Consider the following 20,720-nt stretch of genomic DNA (forward strand, 5'->3'; position numbering starts at 1 on the left):
TTAATTGCTGAAAATACTCCTTGAGAAGAGCATGAATCAAAGTTATCGGAAGTCAAAACTCACGTTGAGATCATCTTTTATTCTCACCTGCATGTCATTACTAAAGGACTAGTAATGATCTAAGTTGGGTAGTGTTTGATGACTCTAAAATATGTCATCAAATAATCAAGTTCTCAAGTTTAAATTCATTACAATTATCTTGTGAATTCATGCTAAGTTCATGCATATGTATTGTTTTATGAAATCACTAACCCCACTTGATTCTTTGAATCAAGTGGAATATATTTAACGTTTTATGGCTAGTGAACATTCAGAAACAGGTTAAGAAGATCAAGGAAGATAGGAGGATCAACAGAAGTGGGCAAAAATTCGAAGTGGCAAAAATTACGAAAATGCCCCTAGGCATGACTTAAGAGAAAACCTATAAATACTCTCTTGAGAGAGGAGTTTAGGTGTTCAGAACTTTCTCTAAGGAAACTAGGGCTTGGAGAAGAGGATTTCTGCACCCTCCAGGAGCTGATGAGCTTTTGGAGTTGGAGAGGAAGAACAGACTGAAGATAGCTTGGATTGAAGAACCACGCCTCGCCGCAAGGACGTGACACCCGACGTGGGGAAATCGCAAGCTTCAGCCCTGTAATCCCTCTCTTCTCAGACAATTTTGGTTGGGTTGGAAGAGTCACAAGATCTTCCAATGTTTCCCAACTGAAGATTATTTCGTTTAGATTTGATTTCAGTTTAAACTTTGTTCCTTGTTGTTCAAATCGTCTTCCCAAATCTTCCAAAAGAACAGAACTCCTCCGCATCTCCACCACGCCGTGTGCAGCAAAGCCGCCGGCCAGCTGGCCGCAGCACAACAGCACAGATACCGCAGCACTGCACCAGACGTGCAGCGCCACACAGCTAAGACAGGCCCGCGCAGCGTGCGGCCGCGCAAGCCGCGCAAGACGCAGCCAGCCAAGACAATATGCAAGACAGCCGCGCGCAAGCACGCAGCGCGCGCGGCACGCCGCAGCCGCAGCTGCGCAGCCGCGCAGCACGCAGACGCAGCACGCGCGCGCAGCCGCGCACGCAGCGCGCGCGCAGCACGCCGCGCGCGCAGCACGCGCGCAAGCGTGCAGGCATTCCGGCATAGCAGCGCGCGCTGCATAGTCAGCGCAGAGGCCGCCAAGCACGCAACACCTTGCGCGCAGGTTATCCCTGCACTCAAGGTGTTCGATCCTTTGCCCCAAAGGGCAAAGGATCTGTCTACAGAGAAATTCTCTGTAGACGGCTTGTTTAAGTTGCGCTTTAACGTACTGAATAGGAATTTCCTGCTGTTTTCTTTTGCTCCCTGTGGATCGACCCTCACTCGCCCTAACTTGTGAGGTTTATAAATTCGTTGAATAAGCTTAATCCTCACACATGTTACTGATAAATAACCAGTAAAAAAACACAGTAAAATTGAGCTTATCAGTCAGCGAGTACATTGAGGAGTTCGAGGAATATCGCATGAGGTGCAACTTCGTGGAGAGCCCTCAGCTTCAGATTGCCTTTTTCGTCCACGGATTATGGACAGATCTAGGGGTTAAACTTCTAGAACAGAACCCTAGCACCGTTGACTTAGCATACGGCCTCGTGGAGAGTAATGAATACTCTCATGATGATAATACCCCGACGAGCGCCGTCGCATTCTGGGTGAGCAGCACTAGCTCGTCCACGAGCTCCACTACTAGGGTGGCATCCGGGTGGACCCGAGGAACCCCGCTACACCCCGACCGGCCACTCTTGCCCCCGCTCCGGCACCGTCGAACCCATCCGTGGTGTCGATCGCTAGGGCCCCGGTAGCCGCCCGCGAACCCATGTAGTGTTTCAAGTGCAAGGGATTCGGACACCGCCGCACTGCGTGTCCCTCGCTCCTGCACATGGACATTCATGGGAACCCTGTAGACGCCCCGTCGGAGGATGACTTGAAGGTGGACGAGTATCCAGGGGAGTGCCCCGAAGGGGAAGACTACGAGGAACCCCTCGGGTACATACAGATTACTCCAGCACCCCCGACCCCAGCCCAGCCCGTTGCGACCCTACGCATACAGCAGGGTGCTCCTTCTAGGGGCCATAGCACCGGGGCATGCACCGTCACCACCCCACCAGCGGGGTCGGCCCACGTGGCCATTGTCATACCCAGGAGGAGCCTGCGTCCCGCCGAACCCGGTTCGGCCGCGCCCCTGCGCGCACCCACCCCGGCCTCGAAGCCGACTACTCATGGGAAGTGCAGACACGACTCGGACGACCATGGTTGTTTCACCATGACGTCCAACTAGCGGGATGAGCAAACACGTGCTCATTTATCTATGGGGGTAGGCGCCTTATATGGTAACCCTCAACCTGCGCCCATACCCCCTAACTGGCACCCCCTAGTAGACAGGAAGTCCCACCTCCGACACCGGTCATTACGAATGGTTGCATATTTATGAGAGGCCTTGAGCCCGTTGAGGACACACTACCGGTATGCTTCGCGCTCGCCATCTCACTATCATCGGCACTAGAGGAGACGGAGCCCACAGACCCTGAGGTGTCCCGGCTAGTAGCCAAATTCGCGGACGTATTTCCCGCCGAGCTCGCTTGCGAGCTTCCTCCACTGAGGAACATCCAGCACGCGATTGATTTAGTTTCTGGAGCATATCTCCCAAACCTACCTCACTACCGGATGGACCCAGTCAAGTAGAGGAATTGCACGGGCAAGTGAAGGAGCTACTCTCCAAAGGATTGATCAGGGAGAGCCTTAGCCCGTGCACCGTACCAGCCCTACTCACGCCCAAGAAGGACGGGACTTGGCGCATGTGTTGTGACTCTAGGGCCATCAACAAGATTACGGTGAAGTACCATTTCTCGATCCCTAGGATACAGGATTTATTCGATGAGATGCTCGGAGCCACTATCTATTCGAAGATAGACCGTTGGAGTGGATATCACCAGGTTTGGATACGACCCGGAGACGAGTGGAAGACGGCGTTCAAGATCTAGGATGGATTATACGAGTGGAACGTCATGCCATTCGGGCTCTCGAATGCCCCGAGTACTTTCTAGAGGTTCATGAATGAGGTACTCCGCCCGTTCATAGGAAAGTTTGTGGTCGTGTACTTCGACGACATATTAGTTTATAGTGCCACGAGGGACGAGCACCTCTAGCACCTCCGGCTAGTGTGCACCACGTTGCGCCGCGAGAAGCTGTACGCTCACCCGAAGAAGTGTAGCTTCTTCGTACCCGAGGTATCCTTCCTCGGGTTCATCTTGTCAGCATGAGGAGTCGCCGCCGATCCCGCCAAGGTGGAGGCCATCACCACCTGGCCGAAGTTGAAGAGCGTGCACGACGTCCGCAGCTTCATAGGACTCGCCACGTTCTATAGAAGATTCATGCCCGGTTTCAGCGGGGTAACTGCACCTCTCACGGACCTCCTCAAGAAGGAGCACTTCGAGTGGACCCCAACAGCAGATCACGCCTTTGAGCTAGTGAAGAAGCTCATGACAGAGGCACCGGTACTCCAGTTACCCGACTTTGCGAAGGTCTTCGAGGTGTCATGCGACGCCTCGGCAGTCGGGATAGGGGGAGTCCTCAGCTAGGAAGGACACCCCATAGAGTATTTCAGCGAGAGGCTGAATGACACGCGCCGGCGATATGACAACTACGATAGGGAATTCTACACCCTAGTGTAGTTACTGCACCACTGGCGCCACTATCTCCTCCCGAAGGAGTTCATCCTCTTCTTGGACCACAGTGCGCTACACCACCTTCACGATCAGCACAAGGTCAGCGATCGTCACGCGCGGTGGATTCCTATCTACAAGATTTCACGTTCGTTGTTCGTCACAAGAAAAGCAAGGACAATGTAGTAGCCGACGCCTTGAGTAGACGACCGCTGGTCTTGAACATGATGAGGATTCAAGTCCTCGGGTTTGAGCAGCTACGCGAGGATTGTAGGGATTGTCCCGACTTTGGGAAAATCTTCGCGCAGGTCCACGACAGCACAGTCCCGAAGTCCCGGGATTACTACATCAACGACGGGTACCTCTTCCATGGCAAGAGGCTATGCATACCCCAGACATCCCTCCAAGATTCCCTAGTATGGAAAACACACGCTGGCGGCCTGAGCGGACATTTCGGCATCAACAAGACGATCCAAGATATGGAGCATTGTTTCTTCTGGCCATCTCTGAAGCAAGATGTGGGGAAAATCATTTCCCAATGCTCCACGTGCACGAGGGCCAAGATGACGAAGCAGAACACGGGCCTCTACACACCCCTACCTGTTCCTGACAAGCCATGGGAGGACGTTAGCGTAGATTTTGTCTTAGGTTTACCTAAGACCTTGAGAAACCATGATTCCATCATGGTTGTCATCGACCGCTTCTCGAAGATGGCACACTTCGTGCCGTGTTCGAAAGCATCCGACGCATCTAGAGTCGCTCGGCTCTTCTTCAATCACGTGGTTAGGTTATAGGGCGTACCTAAGACAATCATCTTTGATCGAGACGTTAAGTTTACGAGCTACTTCTGGAAGACTCTTTGGCTTCTCATGGGGACCCAACTAGAGTTTTCCACCGCGTACCATCCTCAGACGGATGGTCAGACGAAGGTTACCAACCGCAGTCTGGGTAACCTCCTTAGGTCACTAGTGGGTGAGAACCTTAGGACGTGGGATCAAGTCCTACCCCGCGCCGAATTCGCCTTCAACCACTCGGTGAACCGCACGACTGGAAAGGCCCTATTCCAGATAGTGTACGGTCAACTTCCGAGGAAGCCCATTGACCTTCTTCCCTTAGATTCATGTAGTAAATTGTCTAACGACGCATATGATTTCACGAACGAACTTAGGAGCATGCATGAGCATATTCATTCACACATATCATCCCTCAATGAGCAATACAAGGCTGCCGCCGACAAGGGACGTAGGTCCAATATGTTCTCAGAGGGCGATCTAGCGATGGTTAGATTGAGGCCTGAGAGACACTCTCCAGGGGTCGCTACGAAGCTTCGTGCTCGTAGTGCCGGGCCTTTCCGAGTAGCCCGACGGATCAACGACAATGCATATGTCGTGAGCATTCCTCCTAGTTGGGGAATTAGTTCTACCTTCAACATCTGTGATTTGGTCAGATATCATCCCTTGCCACCCATTGAAGAGCCTCATAGCCACTCGAAACTTGATAGCGAAGTGAGTGAGAGTACACAGATTCCGTTTCCACTACCCACCCGTATGTGGCAGGAAAATATAGAAACAGTAGTGCAGGAAGTAATTAACGCTGTAGGGGATCGAGTGGAGCGCACATTCCTGGTGCACTGGCAGGGACGCCCGACATCGAACGACACGTGGATCACGCAGGACAACCTACGGCGACATCGACCCGACCTGCTCCAGGCCATCGCCGACATCGTGGAGGCCAGCTCAACAGAGTCGAGCTCTTCACACACCGGGAGGATGATGGGGGACCATCGCGACAACACCACCGCGGAACGCGCTCGACCTCTCTGAGCTGCTCATGCCGACGCCCGCGACCATGACTTTAAGTACTCTTCGTAAGTTTTTATTATCTTTCTTGCTTTGTTTGTTCGTGATAAACATTCGGATCCGGCCATGTGTTAGGCCTCGTCCGCTTTTTTTGCATTTCATTCCATTTTGTTACGTGTAAAAGAGGAGGGCCACGCCATGCGACGGACCCCTCCTCACCTATGGTCTCTTGGCACCCTTCCCCCCCTATAAAAGGGGAAGGCATGCCCAAGGACCCCTTAGTGAGTCTCTAAAAAAAATGATCTTTTCCAATGTTTCTTCACGTCCTTTCCTTTGAGTTAGAAAATACCAAGAGTCCTCCTACCTCTAGCCTGAACCAGTAGCCTGCTCAGCTTCCCCAGCGACCTTTGAAATTCTGAGTTCGCCCCGCCGCCAGATACGGCCACCGCCGACCGATCTTAAGATCGATGACCTGTTCCTTGTCGTCCCCGACCTGATCCCCGTGCCCGGACCTCGCCAGAAACCCGTCCAGAGTTGGCTTTTCCCCACGGGATCCCCTTCACCGGCCGCCCTCCGACCTCAGCTCACCGAGGGCCTCGCCCGAGTCCAAGCCCAATTCACCTTCTCATCTGTGACAGATCTCCATCAACACCGGTCGCCCTTCGTCCAGGGTCCCCTTGGCCATCTCCATGGGTGACGACCGACCTCCCGCGCGCCCACGAGTCCTGGTCGCTGATCCTTCGGCTGTCTGCTGTCCACGCTGTTGAGCGCCCGCGTCCTGCAGCCCGTGGACTGCACGACCGTGACACGACCGCACCCGCTTCCTCGCTGTTGCTGGGTCACTCCTCTGCGCTTGACCAAGAGGTCTCACACACCGGTGGTTTTGCTGCCGAGCCATCTGCCGCCCGCGCCTTGAGTATCCGAGCGCCCCACTGCTACTAGTGACGAGCTCCATCAAGCGCCCAAACCTGCTCCCACTCGGGCGCCCTTGGGACCACGCCCATCGATAGTCCTGCGCTTTGTAGCTGATCACTACACTGCCCGCTCCCACCTGCCGCTGCCTGTCTACTATCCAAGACCGTTGGCCCATCCCCCTCTACTGTCTAAGTATATCGTTGACTGTGAGTTTCGGAGCGCTTAGTCCAAGTTCCATCTCAACTCCTTTCCCCCCTGAATTTTACAGTACGGTTACTTTCTTTAGTGTTGTCGTCCCCTATCATCCCTTCCACTTGGTTTTAATGTTTAAATAGGCTAGCCACCCCTCGTCGAGTGATAGGGTTTCTTTGAGATAGACGAACAGACCGTAGCCGTTGAAGGTGAACTCCTCCGGGCAGTCACACGCCCCTCTCGTCGTGCTAGATCGTGTAGATCTCGCGGGTCATTCGGAGTCGACCCGGACCTAGTCGTCCCCCTTGGACCTACTGCACTGTCGCCCCTCCATCGGCCCATCCTCGTCACTCTAGGAAGAAATTTGACGCGCATTCATCTTCTTAATTGTCACGCATCGCGCATCGCTGTGACGTTATAAGAGCCATCGATCCCGGGCGTATTTGTATTATATCACTTCCCCATCATCCCCGCCCACCCGTTCTTCTCCATCACCAGATCACCATCCATCTTCGCCTCGCTCCCCTTCCCCTCGATCCCCTCCACCTCGCTCCCCCCCATCCCGCGCATCTCCCCTGACACTACGCACCCCTTCTCCTCACTCAACACCCACCTCTCCACCCTGCCAGCCACCCATCCCCATCCCTGACATACCGCCCCACCCCAGCCACATTCCCCACCCACCGGATATACTTACCGTCTTACCCGACCTCCATCCATCACATATACCCTTCGAGCGGGAGGAGTGCTTGACTAACCGTCAAGCCCCACTTCCTAGTTCTAAGGATACCTGTGGAGATACCAGCGGCCACGCCTCCATAGGAGAAGAGGACGATGACTCCTCCCTCTCTGAGGAGTCAGACGTGGACACTCCCCCTCTACCAGGTCATCACTCAGATACCCCGGATCCACGTCGCATCTATAACACCCGATCGAGGGTGCATCACGCGAGTTGATAGTTTTATGATTCAAAGTCTTGTTTGGAATTGTAGTGACGTAGGATGACTAAGGAAAAGGTGACTGACGATGTAGGCCACAAAAATACACACGGTCGGATTCGGACTTTAAAACTGATGAAAAATTGGTGGTGCATCTCCAACCCTTGTCAAAGGCGGGAGTACTGTCTTCACCCACCACGACGATGCCTAAGCACCAAAATCAATATTCGAATTCGCGACGAAGAAACACTCAAAAGAGAGAGAGGAAGTGGGAAATCCAAACCAAATCTAATTCTGACAACGGTGGAAACTTCTCGAGAAAATACTGGATGGAGAACACTTTCGACACCAAAGAGTTCAGGCGTACCTCGGCACCATAGTGCGTGAAGAGGATGCGGGAAATTCCGATCATGACGAGTTGGGCAAATCTGGGCGTTGAGAAGCCCATTGGACGAGGAAGATTTTGGGCGTTCTGGGTGTTGGACGGCCCTTGTTGAGAGTAGATGACGTTGTCGCAAAGTCAGGCGTAGGCGAATACCACGCCGCGCGCGTGCGCGCCTGTGCGCGAGCGCACGGAGCATGCGGACGCTGAGCGCTGCGCGAGCATTGGACGGCGTCAACGACAAACCGTTGGCGGCCTCGACGACGTTGGCGGTCGGCGCGCGGCGCGTGCGCGCGCGGCAGCGGCGGGCGGCGACGCACGCGGTGTGCGGCGGCGCGGCGCGCGACGCAGCGCGGCGCATGGCGCTGCGGCGGTGGCCGCGTGCACGCTGCGGGTAGGCGGTCGGCGCGCCGCGTGTGTGGGCAGCTGCGAGGATAGGGGAAGAGAGAGAGAGAGAGTGGGCGGGGAGGAGGTGAAAGGCTGGTGACGCAATGTGGCAATGGCGGCGACGACGACGATAGTGCTAGGGTTGAGGGAGGATAGGGAGCCTGGGCAGTCCTCCAAGAAGAGTTAAACAAAAACGCAATTCTTGAATAATGACTGCCTAATGTTTCTTGAAAACAAGGGCCTATATATAGGCCTTGGAGGAAAGAGAAAATGACGAGAAATTAGAGACGAGAAAGTAAAGACGTGCGCCAGGTCACACCAAAGGGCAGTTGTGGATCTGCTTGTCATGACGCGCATAGGGACGTGCGCGGGTGGAGACGTGCTTGTCGACGGCTGCGGCGTGTTGACTTTGGTGTTGACTTTGGTTGTCCGTGGTGGGTTGACTTAGGTTGACTTCGCCGTTGGGTCCATTGCAGGCGTGTTGACTCCAGTTGACCATGGCGATGCATTCGACGGTGATGTGTTGCCGTCCTCGCCATCATGTAGAGGGATCGGCAACCCTCTAACCCATTCACATCTCCTCTCCCTAGTCAATAAGTACAACTTAGGAATAGTTTGACTTATTGAACCGATGATTACATCGGATTGCTCCAATTCCATTGCGGGGAAACTTGGAATGTATCATGTTTTATCATCCCTCGAATAAGCTCTGGCTCCTATGGAAGCGGGACTATTCGATGGAACTACTAACTGAAGGGACCCAGTACGCCACTTTTGACGTACCAACCTCCCCAAAGCCCTATAGGTTTACTATAGTCTATGCCTCACATAGACACTTTGTGCGAGAGGCCTTTTGGGGGGAACTCGCCTTACATATTCACTCTCACTCACAGCCTGTTGACATCCTTTGGTTTCTAGCTGGGGGTTTCAACTGCATACGGGTAGTCAGCGAACGCCAGGGAGGGCGCCTACATCGGCCAAGTTCTATGCAAGCGTTCAATAGTTTTATCCACCACACATCACTTGTGGAGCCTCATACTATCGAAGAGAAGTGGACTTGGTGTAATCAGCATTAAGCCAATGCAAGTATGTACCGACGGATCGACCGTTGTTTCACCAATAGCACGACGCTGATGTAGTGCACCATCGTGATTAAGATCCTCCCGCGATATTATTCGAATCACTCACCGATCCTCCTTCTCCCGGATTCGAGAAATCGAGTTCGTCGCCCCACATTCCGCTTCCAAGCCATGTGGTTAGAGCATAACGACTTCCGTCGTTTTGTACAAAGCCATTGGCATGGAATGATCTCGACATCACCTATGGAGAACTTCAGCTATCACCTGAGGAATCTCAAACTCCACCTGAAGTGGTGGAATCGACATATTTTTGGAGACGTCAACGCGCTAGTTGAAGCACTCAAGATGGAACTGGCTGTTGTCGAGCGACAGTTGCAAGATGTCTGGATGAACGAGGTGGGAGAGCGTCACACTTGACTTAAGGAGAAGCTTGAGGACGCTATGCGGCGCTAGGAGATTTTTGATCTCCAGAAATTGCGTATCCAATGGCTACGCGAAGGTGATAGAAACACACGTTTCTTTCACGCTTTTATCTGTCATAGAGCAAGGCCCAATTCTACGACTCTACTAGAGACGCATAATCAGAACCCCGCCCAACTGGCAGACGCAGGAGTGGCGTTTTACCGCTTGCTCCTATCCTCACAACCAACTATGGTGAATGAGGACCTTCTCGCCTCTATCCCTCACTTGGTGACCAACCAAGAAAGCGCCCTCCTCATAGCCCTACCCACTCGAGCAGATATCAAGGAGGTCCTCGTTTCCTTGGCTAGGAACAAAGCCCCCGGACCGGATGGATTCTCAGCAGAATTCTATACGGCTTGTTGGGACATCGTAGGCACCGATTTGATGCTCGCTATCAAGCAAGTGTTTACACGTAAAGTCTTCCCTCATAGTTGGAAATCTCCTTTTTTGGCACTCATACCAAAAGTGGCTCTTCCAACTACCTTCAGAGACTTTCACCCCATTAGTCTTTGTAATGTATGCTACAAAGTTGCATCCAAAATCATTACTAACAGACTAGGGAACCTCCTTGAGCGACTCATCCCGCCTGAGCAGTGTGGTTTTGTCAAGGGTCGACAGATCCATGACAACATCATGCTCGTGCATGAGCTAGCCTAGTCCTTGGACGCTCATATTCGGGGCTCAAATGTCATCATCAAACTGGATATGGAGAAGGCGCTCATGTTGCATCGCTTTGGTTTCAACACTGAGTTCATCGATCTTGTCGATGCTTGCATAAGAGAGAATCACTTATATCTTTTGATGGATGGAAACTCCACTGGATTCTTCACGGCCACGAGAGGTCTCCACAATGCGATCCTATCTCGCCTACCCTTTTTATATTGATGGAAGAGGTCTTTAGTCGATCGCTCACCCGTGCAATCGATCACGGTCTCATCCCATCGTACTTTACAAAAAGGGGATGCCCGATCCTCTCACATTCTCTATTTGCAGACGATGCTATCCTCTTCCCCAATGGATATAAAAAATCCATTAAGGAACTTATGAGTGTCCTCACGGCACACGAGCAAGCTTCGGGCCCGCTCGTAAACACCTCGAAGAGTAGCTTTATAGTTGGTCCTTCCACTACTATAAAGCACACTTAGATCATCCAACACTATACTCGATACTCACGAGGATGTCTTCCTTTTGAATATCTTGGGTGCCCTATCTTTTGGGACCCGCGAGGCATCATTACTTTGATACCTTGTTGGGTAAATTCCGAAAGAAACTAGAGGGATGGAAACTCCGTTTCCTTTCACCTGGTGGGTGTATCCAACTTATTCGACACATCCTCATGAGTATCCCATTGCACACCCTCACGGTTCATTCACTATCTTCTACGGTCCTCTGCTCAGTGGACCGACTATGCGCATGTTTCTTATGGTCATGTCACCTCGAGGGAGAGTACCGCCACCATTAGGTTTCAAGGGAGAAAGCATGTTGGCCGACGGATGAGTGGGGTCTAGGGATCAGACGCCTCACGGATGTCCAGGACATGCTCCAAAAGAAGCTTGTATGGCGGTTGCGCACCACATACTCATTATTGGGTTGTCTCATTTACGCCAAGTATGGCGAGTGGGCCCATCAAGAGGTTGATATTTGGGGTCCTCGGTGATGGCGGACGTGGCAACGCCACTGGCTTCAGCTTGCCTAGGTCACCCGCCGACACATTGGGCAAGGTGAGATTAACACCTAGTTTGATACCTAGCATGCTGATGAACCACTAGCACACCATCCTCAGTTTGCCCCACATGAAGTGCGCCTAACAGTAACTCAGCTGCTTATGGGAAACACGCAACACCTACTACAACAGCATAGCCTCCCTTCAGATACGTTACGTGAGGTCTAGAGTACCTCAATGGGGTCTACTCCCGACTTTGCCATTTGGACACTCACACCCAAAGGAACATACTCGTGCAAATCTTCATGGGAGCATGTCCGCGAGAAATCACCCATTCAGCACTACTGTCCCACAACTCCGCATACGGAGACCATGGACCACCTTTTCTTCCAGAGTTAGACACCACTTGCATGCTGGTGCCTCATCACCGACCGTTGTTGTCCTATGAGCCCCTCTGAGTGTTTTGGCACGTTTCTTATCTTGCCAACACGCTCTACACGGAAACCCATCCTACAAATCACCATAGCTTATCTACTATGGGAGATATGGAAAGGGCAAAATTCTTCTCATTTTGCAGGTACGCCCATGCGCATTGTGGATATCATGCGTCAAGTTCAGCTGTGGCTAAGGCGTATCCACCATCTAATCCCCCCTCAAGCCAGCAGATCCACACTCGCTTGCGATCTCCTCCGCTCTGTGGGCATTCACGCGACACCTGCCCCCATCCGCATTTAGTATCGAGTTGTTAATTGGCTTCCACCGCCAATAGGCATCCTTAAATTGAATGTGGATTGTGCGGCCAAAGAGAACCCCGGGCCAGCGGGGGGAGGGGGTATCCTCGAGGACCATACGGGGAGTATACTCATTGCTTTTACTTCTTTCTACGGCATACATACTAATATAGTAGCCGAGGCTATGGCGACCTGTGATGGTCTACTCCTTTGTGAGGAACGGAACCTTCACAATATCGTCGTGGAATCGGACTCACAGATATTAGTTGATATGCTTTGTCTAGGTACATGCTCCTAGTGGCGACTACACCGAGTATGGCAGGAGATCATGCAGTGCGGACCTCGCACAAAATGCTTTCTTCGTCAGCTGCGGGAGGGCAACCAGACAGCAGATGCACTCGCCAACCATGCGGTACATGTACGAACCCCCTCCTCCATCTTTCTTTCTTGGCAGGCGCTCCCTCTGACTGCTAGAGGCTGTTATCGCGTCGATTGTCTCGGCATGCCAACCCTCCGCACACGGCGCATCCTCGTCAGCCTGCGGGATTGGAGGATAGCGTGGAACGCTAGAGCAAGAGGGGTGGACTACGCCCACCTTGACTACGCTGCGGCCACCTAGGGTTTTGTCGGGTGAGGCCGACGGATAGGAGGGGGGGGGGGGCGGAACGGGATGGGCGGCCAAGTTGGCCCCGTTCCATTCCGCCCTACACTCACTCACCTTCTTTTCTTCTTTCTTTCTATCACAGGAACGGGACGGACTTCTTTTCCAAAAATTAAACAAGACTTAGGGTAGAACGGGACCCTCTTTGTCCCTTATGTAGGGAGGGTAATGGGCCCTAAGGAGGGATCATAAGAGGGGGAACCCATTAGGAAAGGGTCCCCTCTTAAGCCCACTAGTACATATTTTATTTTAACATGAAACTTTAGCTAAACCTAGGAATTAAACTAGATATTAGAGGAAAGAAAATACCTAGATAACTGAGGGCTACGCCATCACAAGGTCTCCCAACAGGGCAGCCCCAAGGCCCCCTAGGGCCGCCCCTGCCAGGGCCGCCCGAGGCAGCCCAGGCCGGCCCTGCCAGGGTCGCCCAAGCCATGTCCTAGACCGTTGCCCAGAGCGGCCCAGGCTGCCGGTCGTTGTCGACGCCGTCCGACGCTTCGAGTCGCGAGTGCTACGCGTGCTCCAGGTGCGCTCCGCCACACTCCGCGCGCGCGGGTAGTCGCCTACGCGTGACTCTACGACAATGACATCTACTCACTACCAGGACCGTTCAACGCTTGGAACACCCAGAATCTTCCTCGTCCAGTGGGCCACTCAATGCCTGGATTTTCCCAGCCTCGTCACGATCTGAATTCCCCGCAACCTCTTCACGCACTACGGTGCCGAGGTACGCCTGAACTCTTTGGTTGAAGTGTTCTCCGTTCAGTATTTTCTCAAGAAATTTCCGCCGCCGTTAGAATTAGATTTGGTTTAGATTTTCTACTTCTTCTCCCTCTTTATCGAGTGTTTCCTCACAACGCAAATTCAGGTATTGATTTCGGTGCTAGGCATCATCGCGGTGGGGGAAGATAGTACTCCCGCCCTCGATAAGGGTCAGAGCTGCACCACCAGATTTCATCGGTTTTAAAGTCCGAATCCTACCGTGTGAATTTCTGTGGACTGTTTTATCCCTCCCTACAAACCCGTCTATCACCCTTTACCCGTCGTCAACCCATCCGTCTCCTTAGTCGCTCTTTTCTTAGTCTTCCATTCCTTAGTCGTCCATTCTATAGTCGTCCTATGTCAAGGAAGGTACTAGGGTGGGAGTGGTTGGGAGGGGGCGATGGTGTGGGGGCGGGGAAGGTTTAGGTGCATGGGAGGAGCTTGAGGATGAGGGACGGGGGGATGGAATAGTGGAGTGGGTATGCGTGACCTCCGTGTCATCTCCTTCGTATCTCTCTAGCACATCTAATAAGGCAAAGGTGTTTGAGGTAAGGGGAGCCCTTACCTCCTTACCTTTGCCTACCCGAGCTCTAGTAGGGGAATGTCTCTGGGGCTAGGGTTGGAGGTCGCTTGTTAGCGACCTTCTTCACCCACTGTGATGTAGGCTGGCCAGTCTTGGCCGGGACCGGCTTGGGCAACAAGGGCCCCTGTGAGGCACTAGGTGCTCCCTGTGCTACAGGGGTATGGCGGCTCTATTGGGGTGGCCTCTGTGTAGGGCGACGGTCGTGGGTAGTGGGCCTTGCCGCTAGAATCTATTCGTTATACGACAAAGGGGGAAGGTACTCCTCTGTAGGAGTTGGTGTGGTCTGTGAGGCCTTTTGGCGGCATGTCTGGATAGTATGGCCAAGAAGGGTACAGTGTGTACAAAACTGCAGAAGGTTCTCATACACGATCGGTTGACAGATCAACTCGTCTCCATTCCGAACGAGTATCATGTGGTGAATGGGCTCAAGGAGATCAATCTTGACACATACCCGCCATATCCTGGGCGGTTAAACAAATGTACATCCCTATCAAGACGTATAAAAGTTCCAACTGTACCATCTAGAGATTCGAGAGCAGCCGGCGTGAAGAGATGGGGTTGTAACCCTGGGAAGCCTATCCATATCGGTACGGAGTGGGGACAGTGCTCTCGGGTCGTACTCGTCTGTTCAGCCATCCAGCGATATGTGTGCATAGTGGAGCCATTGATCGTCCATGTGGTTCGACTCCATGCCTTCCTAAAGTCATCTTCCAGTTGGAAGCGAATGAAGACACTTTGATGGTTGTGTGCGCCAATAACCACCTGGCCGCGGAAGTGCCCTGGCGCTAAGTAGACCTGCATAATATCGTTGTCAATGAGTGGGCGTTTCGTAGTGAATCGCCCGAACAATGTGTAGGCAAATGGTGCTGCCATCCTCGAGACCTCCTCCTTGGAGAAGGTTACTACTCGCATACCCTTCGAGTCAGTGTACTCCCGTTTGGGGGTTGAATCATCATAACGAGGGGGTAGTGCGGGCTTGGGGAGAGGAGGTGCTGGGGTCGTGTGTATAGTGACCATGTGTGTAGTTCCCGCCACTCTCGCCGCCCATGTGTGTACTCGTTCAGCTCGTTGTTCCTTGGGTGCCTGTCCTATCGTCTGCGGTGTAATGAGGTCCTCCGCTCTATGGGTCAAGTCATCATTGACTAAGTCGATTGGGTTGACTTGTCCCTCGGCGAGCGAGCCTACCAGTTCAGCTTGGTCGTGGTCGATCGAATCAACCGGTTTGGTTTGATCACAACTGATCGAGACAACCGGGTTAACTCGATCATGGTTGACCAAGGTGACCGGCTCGACTCGATCATGAATGATCAAATCGGCCAGTTGGTCGTGATGGTCGAGAACCTTCGCTCGAATCGGTCCTGTTTGACCGAGTCAACTGGGTTGACTCGATCATGGTTGACCAAAGCGACCGGCTCGGCTCGATCATGGTTGACTGTCTTGGCTCAATCACGGGTGACCAAGCTGACTGGGTCTACTCGATCGTGATGCCCGGGGACCTCCGGTTTGAATCGGTCCTGTTTGATCGAGTCAGCTAGGTTGACTCAATCATGGTTTGATCGAAGCGACCAACTCGGCTTGACAATGTTTGATCGGCTTGTCGCGATCACGGGTGACCAAGCTGACCGGTTCGGATCGGTCCTGTTTGACCGAGTCAACTGGGTTGACTCGGTCCTGTGTGACCGACTCTACCGGTTTATCCTGGTCATACTTGGTCGAGTCAACGGAGTTGACTTGGTCAGGGATGACCGGGCTAACCGGGTCAACTCGTCCATGTAGCTCTAGTCCGATCGGGTCGACTCGGCCAAGTGTGGCTGAGTCGACCAGGTCGACTCGCCCAAGGGGGGTGGGGTCGTCTCGGCTTGGGTCGTCTGGAATGACTCGGCCCGGGTAGGGCAAGTCGACTCGATCGACTCTGGCTTAGGCACCTAAGCCGACCGGGATGACTCGGCCATCGCCCGCTGAGTCGACTCGGTTAGGCTTGGCGCCCTCAGTCTGCCCTATCAACAATGACAGGGCAGAAAATCCACTTGGTCCAATAGGACCTTCCCGTTGATGCTAGGTGGATTAAGGAGGGCGCCACTTGGGAGGGCCACGTCAGCGTGGACGTTTAACAGTCAACAATGGTGGGCGGAGGTGAGCTTACCGGCAGCGTAGTGAATGCGCTGTCAGTTGCGTCAAGTGCGCCGCCCACGTCAGCAAATTTATCAGATCCGACGGCCTCAATTGGATCTATCAAGTTGGAAAATTTAACGGGGACCGTCGGATCTGACGTGGCTGAGGGGGAATCTTTGAGGTGAGAAGAGTTTTGAAAAGAGCCATTGGCTTTTGAAGCCAACGGCTCTTTTTTTTTTACCGTTGGTGTGGACCATCGAAGGTCCATCATGTGGACCGTGGTCGGCGCGACACGTGTCGTCGCCGATGGTCCAGATTGACGGACAGATATCAGGCGACGTAATGATGGGGGCGGCGCCGTCGAATCTTTTTGTTTTTTAGTTTTTTTTTTAAATATGATATTTTTTTTGTTTTTGATTTTTTGTGGTCATTAGATCCATCCAGACTGTCAGATTCGACGGTCTGGATGGATCTCTTGGCCGACGCTTCCAGCTCACCTATGCCTGACGTGACAAACTCGTCAGACAGGGGATGCGCTAGTGACGGCCACCCCTCTTGAGCTGTGTGCTGGCCGTTTGACGTGGTTGACACGTCAGATGGCCAGCTAGATGTACCTGCTGACTCAGCGGCCTGCATGGGATTGTAGGCTGCGAGTTTTTGTTCTTTCTCTTTTTACGGCGAGTCCGATTAAAACATCAAAAATAGAGAAAAAAGATAAAAGTTAAGAAAAAACAAAATATACCTTTATGTTCTACTCCTCAATACGATCAATCCAAGTACAAATTTGGTATACTTTGGATTAGAATAGCGGCTAGAATTTGTGAAATAAAATTCAGAAATAGAACTTACCTCGAATCTTCAATTTCCTTCAGAATGAGCTATATTGATCTGTTTTTGGCAATCTTTGAGTCGATTCCAATAGATTTTGGCCTTCCAAATGCAATGAAACCACTTTCAGCTCAATCTGAGGTCATATGTAAAAGTTATGGGCAAATCGCCTCTGTCGAAGGAGAGAGAAGCTCTACACGAGGAGAAAGAAAAAAGGGGGTCATGGTTAGGGTTAGGGCTAGGGGGTTAGCGTTAGGGGGTTAGGGTTAGGGTTAGGGTTTTTTTAAGGTTTAGGGTTTTTTTAAGGTTTAGGGTTAGAAATCTGGTTAGGGTTAGGGTTAAAGTTAGGGTTTTAGGGTCTGGGATATAGGGTTAGGGTTTTGGGGTTAGGGTTAGGGTAAGGGTTACAATAAGGATTTGGGTTAGAGTTAGGTTCAGGGATAGGGTTAGGGTTTTAGGGTTAGGATTACTGTTAAGGTTAGGTTAGGGATGGGGTTAGGGTTAGGCTTTTAAGGTTAGAGTAAGGGATAGGGTTATGGTTAGGATTAGGGATTAAGGGTTAGGGTTTAGGGTTTTAGGTTTAGGGTTAAGGTTAGGGCTAGGGTTAGGGTGAGGGTTAGGGTTTAGGGTTAGGATTAGGGTTAGGTTTAGGGCTATGGTTACGGTTAGGGTTAGGGTTAAGGTTAGGGTTAGGGTTTTCGGGTTAGGGTTTTAGGGTTAGGGTTAGGGTAAGGGTTAGGGTTAGAGTTCGGGTTTTAGGGACAGGGTTAGGGTTAATGATGCAGGACAACATCGTGGATGTGATCCTGCCATCACTGAGGTGCGGACTCAGTGTCAATTGCGACGTGGACAGATGCCTACACTAAGAGAGTTGTCCGACACGGTTTCCTACGAGGAAGACCTACGATGAAATTCACCAGCGAGGGATATCTGGCATATGCGGTAGCTGAAAAGCAAGAAATAGCCAACCTCCAGGGCGTTGATAGGGTCGCCCAGAGACGGGGGATAGACCTCCTGACCATTGTCCGGATGGACAAGGATGCTACTGCGCCGAATGGAATGACTCCCCCCGGATGGTGCACGCACGTGATTGACGAACCCGACTCGTACCAAACAGGTAACACGCTCAAATTCAATAGGTCTTCGCTCAACCTTACACGCTCACCTATGTCTAACCAGAGCGCGGTGGAGGCAATAAAAAATATACTGCAAGAAAGAAGAGACGGGACAGGACGGCGTACCTCGTGCCCGTCTAGGGGCTCATCTTATTGATCTCGCAGCGTCTTGGGGGCGAGGATTCGCGTTAGGATCACGAGGCAAACGATGGTTCCAAGACACGGCAGGTACCGGGCCGTCGTTGGCAAGTAGCTCGGTAGCAACGCCCTCTGGAAGAGGCACGTGGTAGCCCGCTGATAAACTCAATTTTTGGGGTGTTTTTTACTGGTTATTTAGCAGTTAATACGTGTGAGGATTGAGCTTATACAACGAAATTTATAACCTCACAGCTTAGGGTGAGTGAGGGTGGATCCATAGGGAGACGTCAAAAAACAGCAGAAGAATTCTTTCTATCAAATCAGTTCTTTTAGATCTCAATACTCAAGTATAAACTCTGGTAAACGATCTTCAGTACAAACGACAGAGCTTTCTTTAAAAGTCTCGGTGCAGCAAATCTTCAGTAAGGCTTTCCTTACTAAGGATTTGCCTTTGCCCTTTGGGGCAATTTCACAAACACCCAGCGGGTGTTTGTGCACGCGCGAGCGCCTGCGCAGGCGAGCCTTACTGAAGATTTGCTGCACCGAGACTTTTAAAGAAAGCTCTGTCGTTTGTACTGAAGATCGTTGACCAGAGTTTATACTTGAGTATTGAGATCTAAAAGAACGGATTTGATAGAAAGAATTCTTCTGCTATTTTTTTCCGTCTCCCTGTGGATCCACCCTCACTCACCCTAAGCTGTGAGGTTATAAATTTCGTTGTATAAGCTCAATCCTCACACGTATTAACTGCTAAATAACCAGTAAAAAATACCCCAAAAATTGAGTTTATCAACTAGCGCCGTTGCCGGGGAGCACGGTATTACAGTAGGAAATTTTTTTTTTTTTAATTGTTCAGTAATCTTTTCTTGATTCTCCTTAAGCTGTAGGGCTTAAAAATCCTTAGCTCATTGTTCTGCTAACATTTGTGCTGAAAATCTATGGTAGTTATACGCTCAGGAGCTGGTGAGAAGTCTGCATAAAAAATTAGTAGAGACGCCACCCCGGATTCTACAATCACAGAACATGAACTGTGTTGGATAGGTCTACACCGTCCGGAAGCTTACGTTGAACCGATGTAAATCTGAACATCGGTGAAGGTATCTTGTTTCGATACGATAATGCATTGATCAATTCTCTACCTGAATTTAACGGATTACCTGCACAGAATCCCTTAGAATTCCTTGATGATTTTCATATTAGATGCTCTTCTCAAAATGTTCCTGGAATATCTACAGAGATGTTAAAAATGAAATATTTTCCTCTAACTCTTAAAGATAAAGCGTTTGCATGGTATCGTAATCTAGGAATCACTTTTAATTCTTGGGAAGAGATGCAAGGAAAATTTCTGCAAAAATTTTACCCTCTCTCCAAAATGAATTTTTATAGAAGAGAAATTCACAATTTCCATCCTCATGACGGAGAAGCCTTTAGTGAGTCATGGGAGAGATTCAATGATTTGTTGAGGAAATGTCCTCACCATGGCATTGAGCAATGTCAACTAGCCCAAATATTTTATGAATCTCTCTCTGATTTTATGAAAAACAAAGTAAATCTCGCTACGGGTGGAACGTTTTATACCGCATATGAGGATGAAGTTTTCGATATTTTGGAGAGAGTTGCAGAAACTGACTTGCAGGAGATTGGGGCCAATCAGAATGGGAGAAACCTAAAGCCAAAAAGAGCAGGAGTTCTGTAGGTTAACGCCAAGGAGGGAGAGCTACAAGCAGGCCTAAGGGAGACTAACCAGAAATTTGAGGAGCTCACCTCCACCTTGAAGAATGTCTTTTTAGGTAACTCTCCTATCATTAAAGCTAAGATCTGCTCTCTCTGCTTCAGTAGGGAACATGAAGATGGAGCTTGCCAAGCCATGGAAGAAGAGGTGAAGGCCTTCAACCAGCCGCAACAACCGTAGGCAGGTCAAAAGAGGCCAAATTTCCAAAAGGGAGAGACCTTCCACCAAGGGAACAAGCCGGCAGCTCAACCTCCGTTCCAGTAGAGACAACCATTCCAGCACAGGCCTCCACAGCAGTATCAGGTTCCATCTCAGAACCAACCTGATTTTTCTTCACTTACCCCCGTCATTTCAGATATGATAGAGAAGCAAAACCAAAAGTTGCAGGCGGAGATGGAGATGAAAATGCAAATGATGATGGAATTTCAAACAAAGCAAATGCTGGAGTCTCAAGAGCAGATGAGGAAGATGCTAGAAAGCTTCAGGCCTGCACAATCGGAACATCAAGGTATATCTCTAGACCTACCTTGCACATCTTATAAACTTCGCACGAAACC

At 51.2% G+C, this 20,720-nt stretch overlaps 1 non-coding gene across 1 annotated transcript; it reads right to left on the minus strand.

The window, feature by feature from the left end:
• Nucleotides 1-19,807: 19,807 nt before the first annotated feature.
• Nucleotides 19,808-19,916, minus strand: LOC144708994 (small nucleolar RNA R71). The gene has a single exon (XR_013582938.1). It is a non-coding gene; the product is annotated as a small nucleolar RNA R71 (small nucleolar RNA).
• Between the last annotated feature and the right edge of the window lie 804 nt (nucleotides 19,917-20,720).

Source organism: Wolffia australiana, chromosome 10, assembly GCF_029677425.1.
Source record: "Wolffia australiana isolate 7733 chromosome 10, ASM2967742v1".
NCBI classification, from domain to species: Eukaryota; Viridiplantae; Streptophyta; class Magnoliopsida; order Alismatales; family Araceae; genus Wolffia; species Wolffia australiana.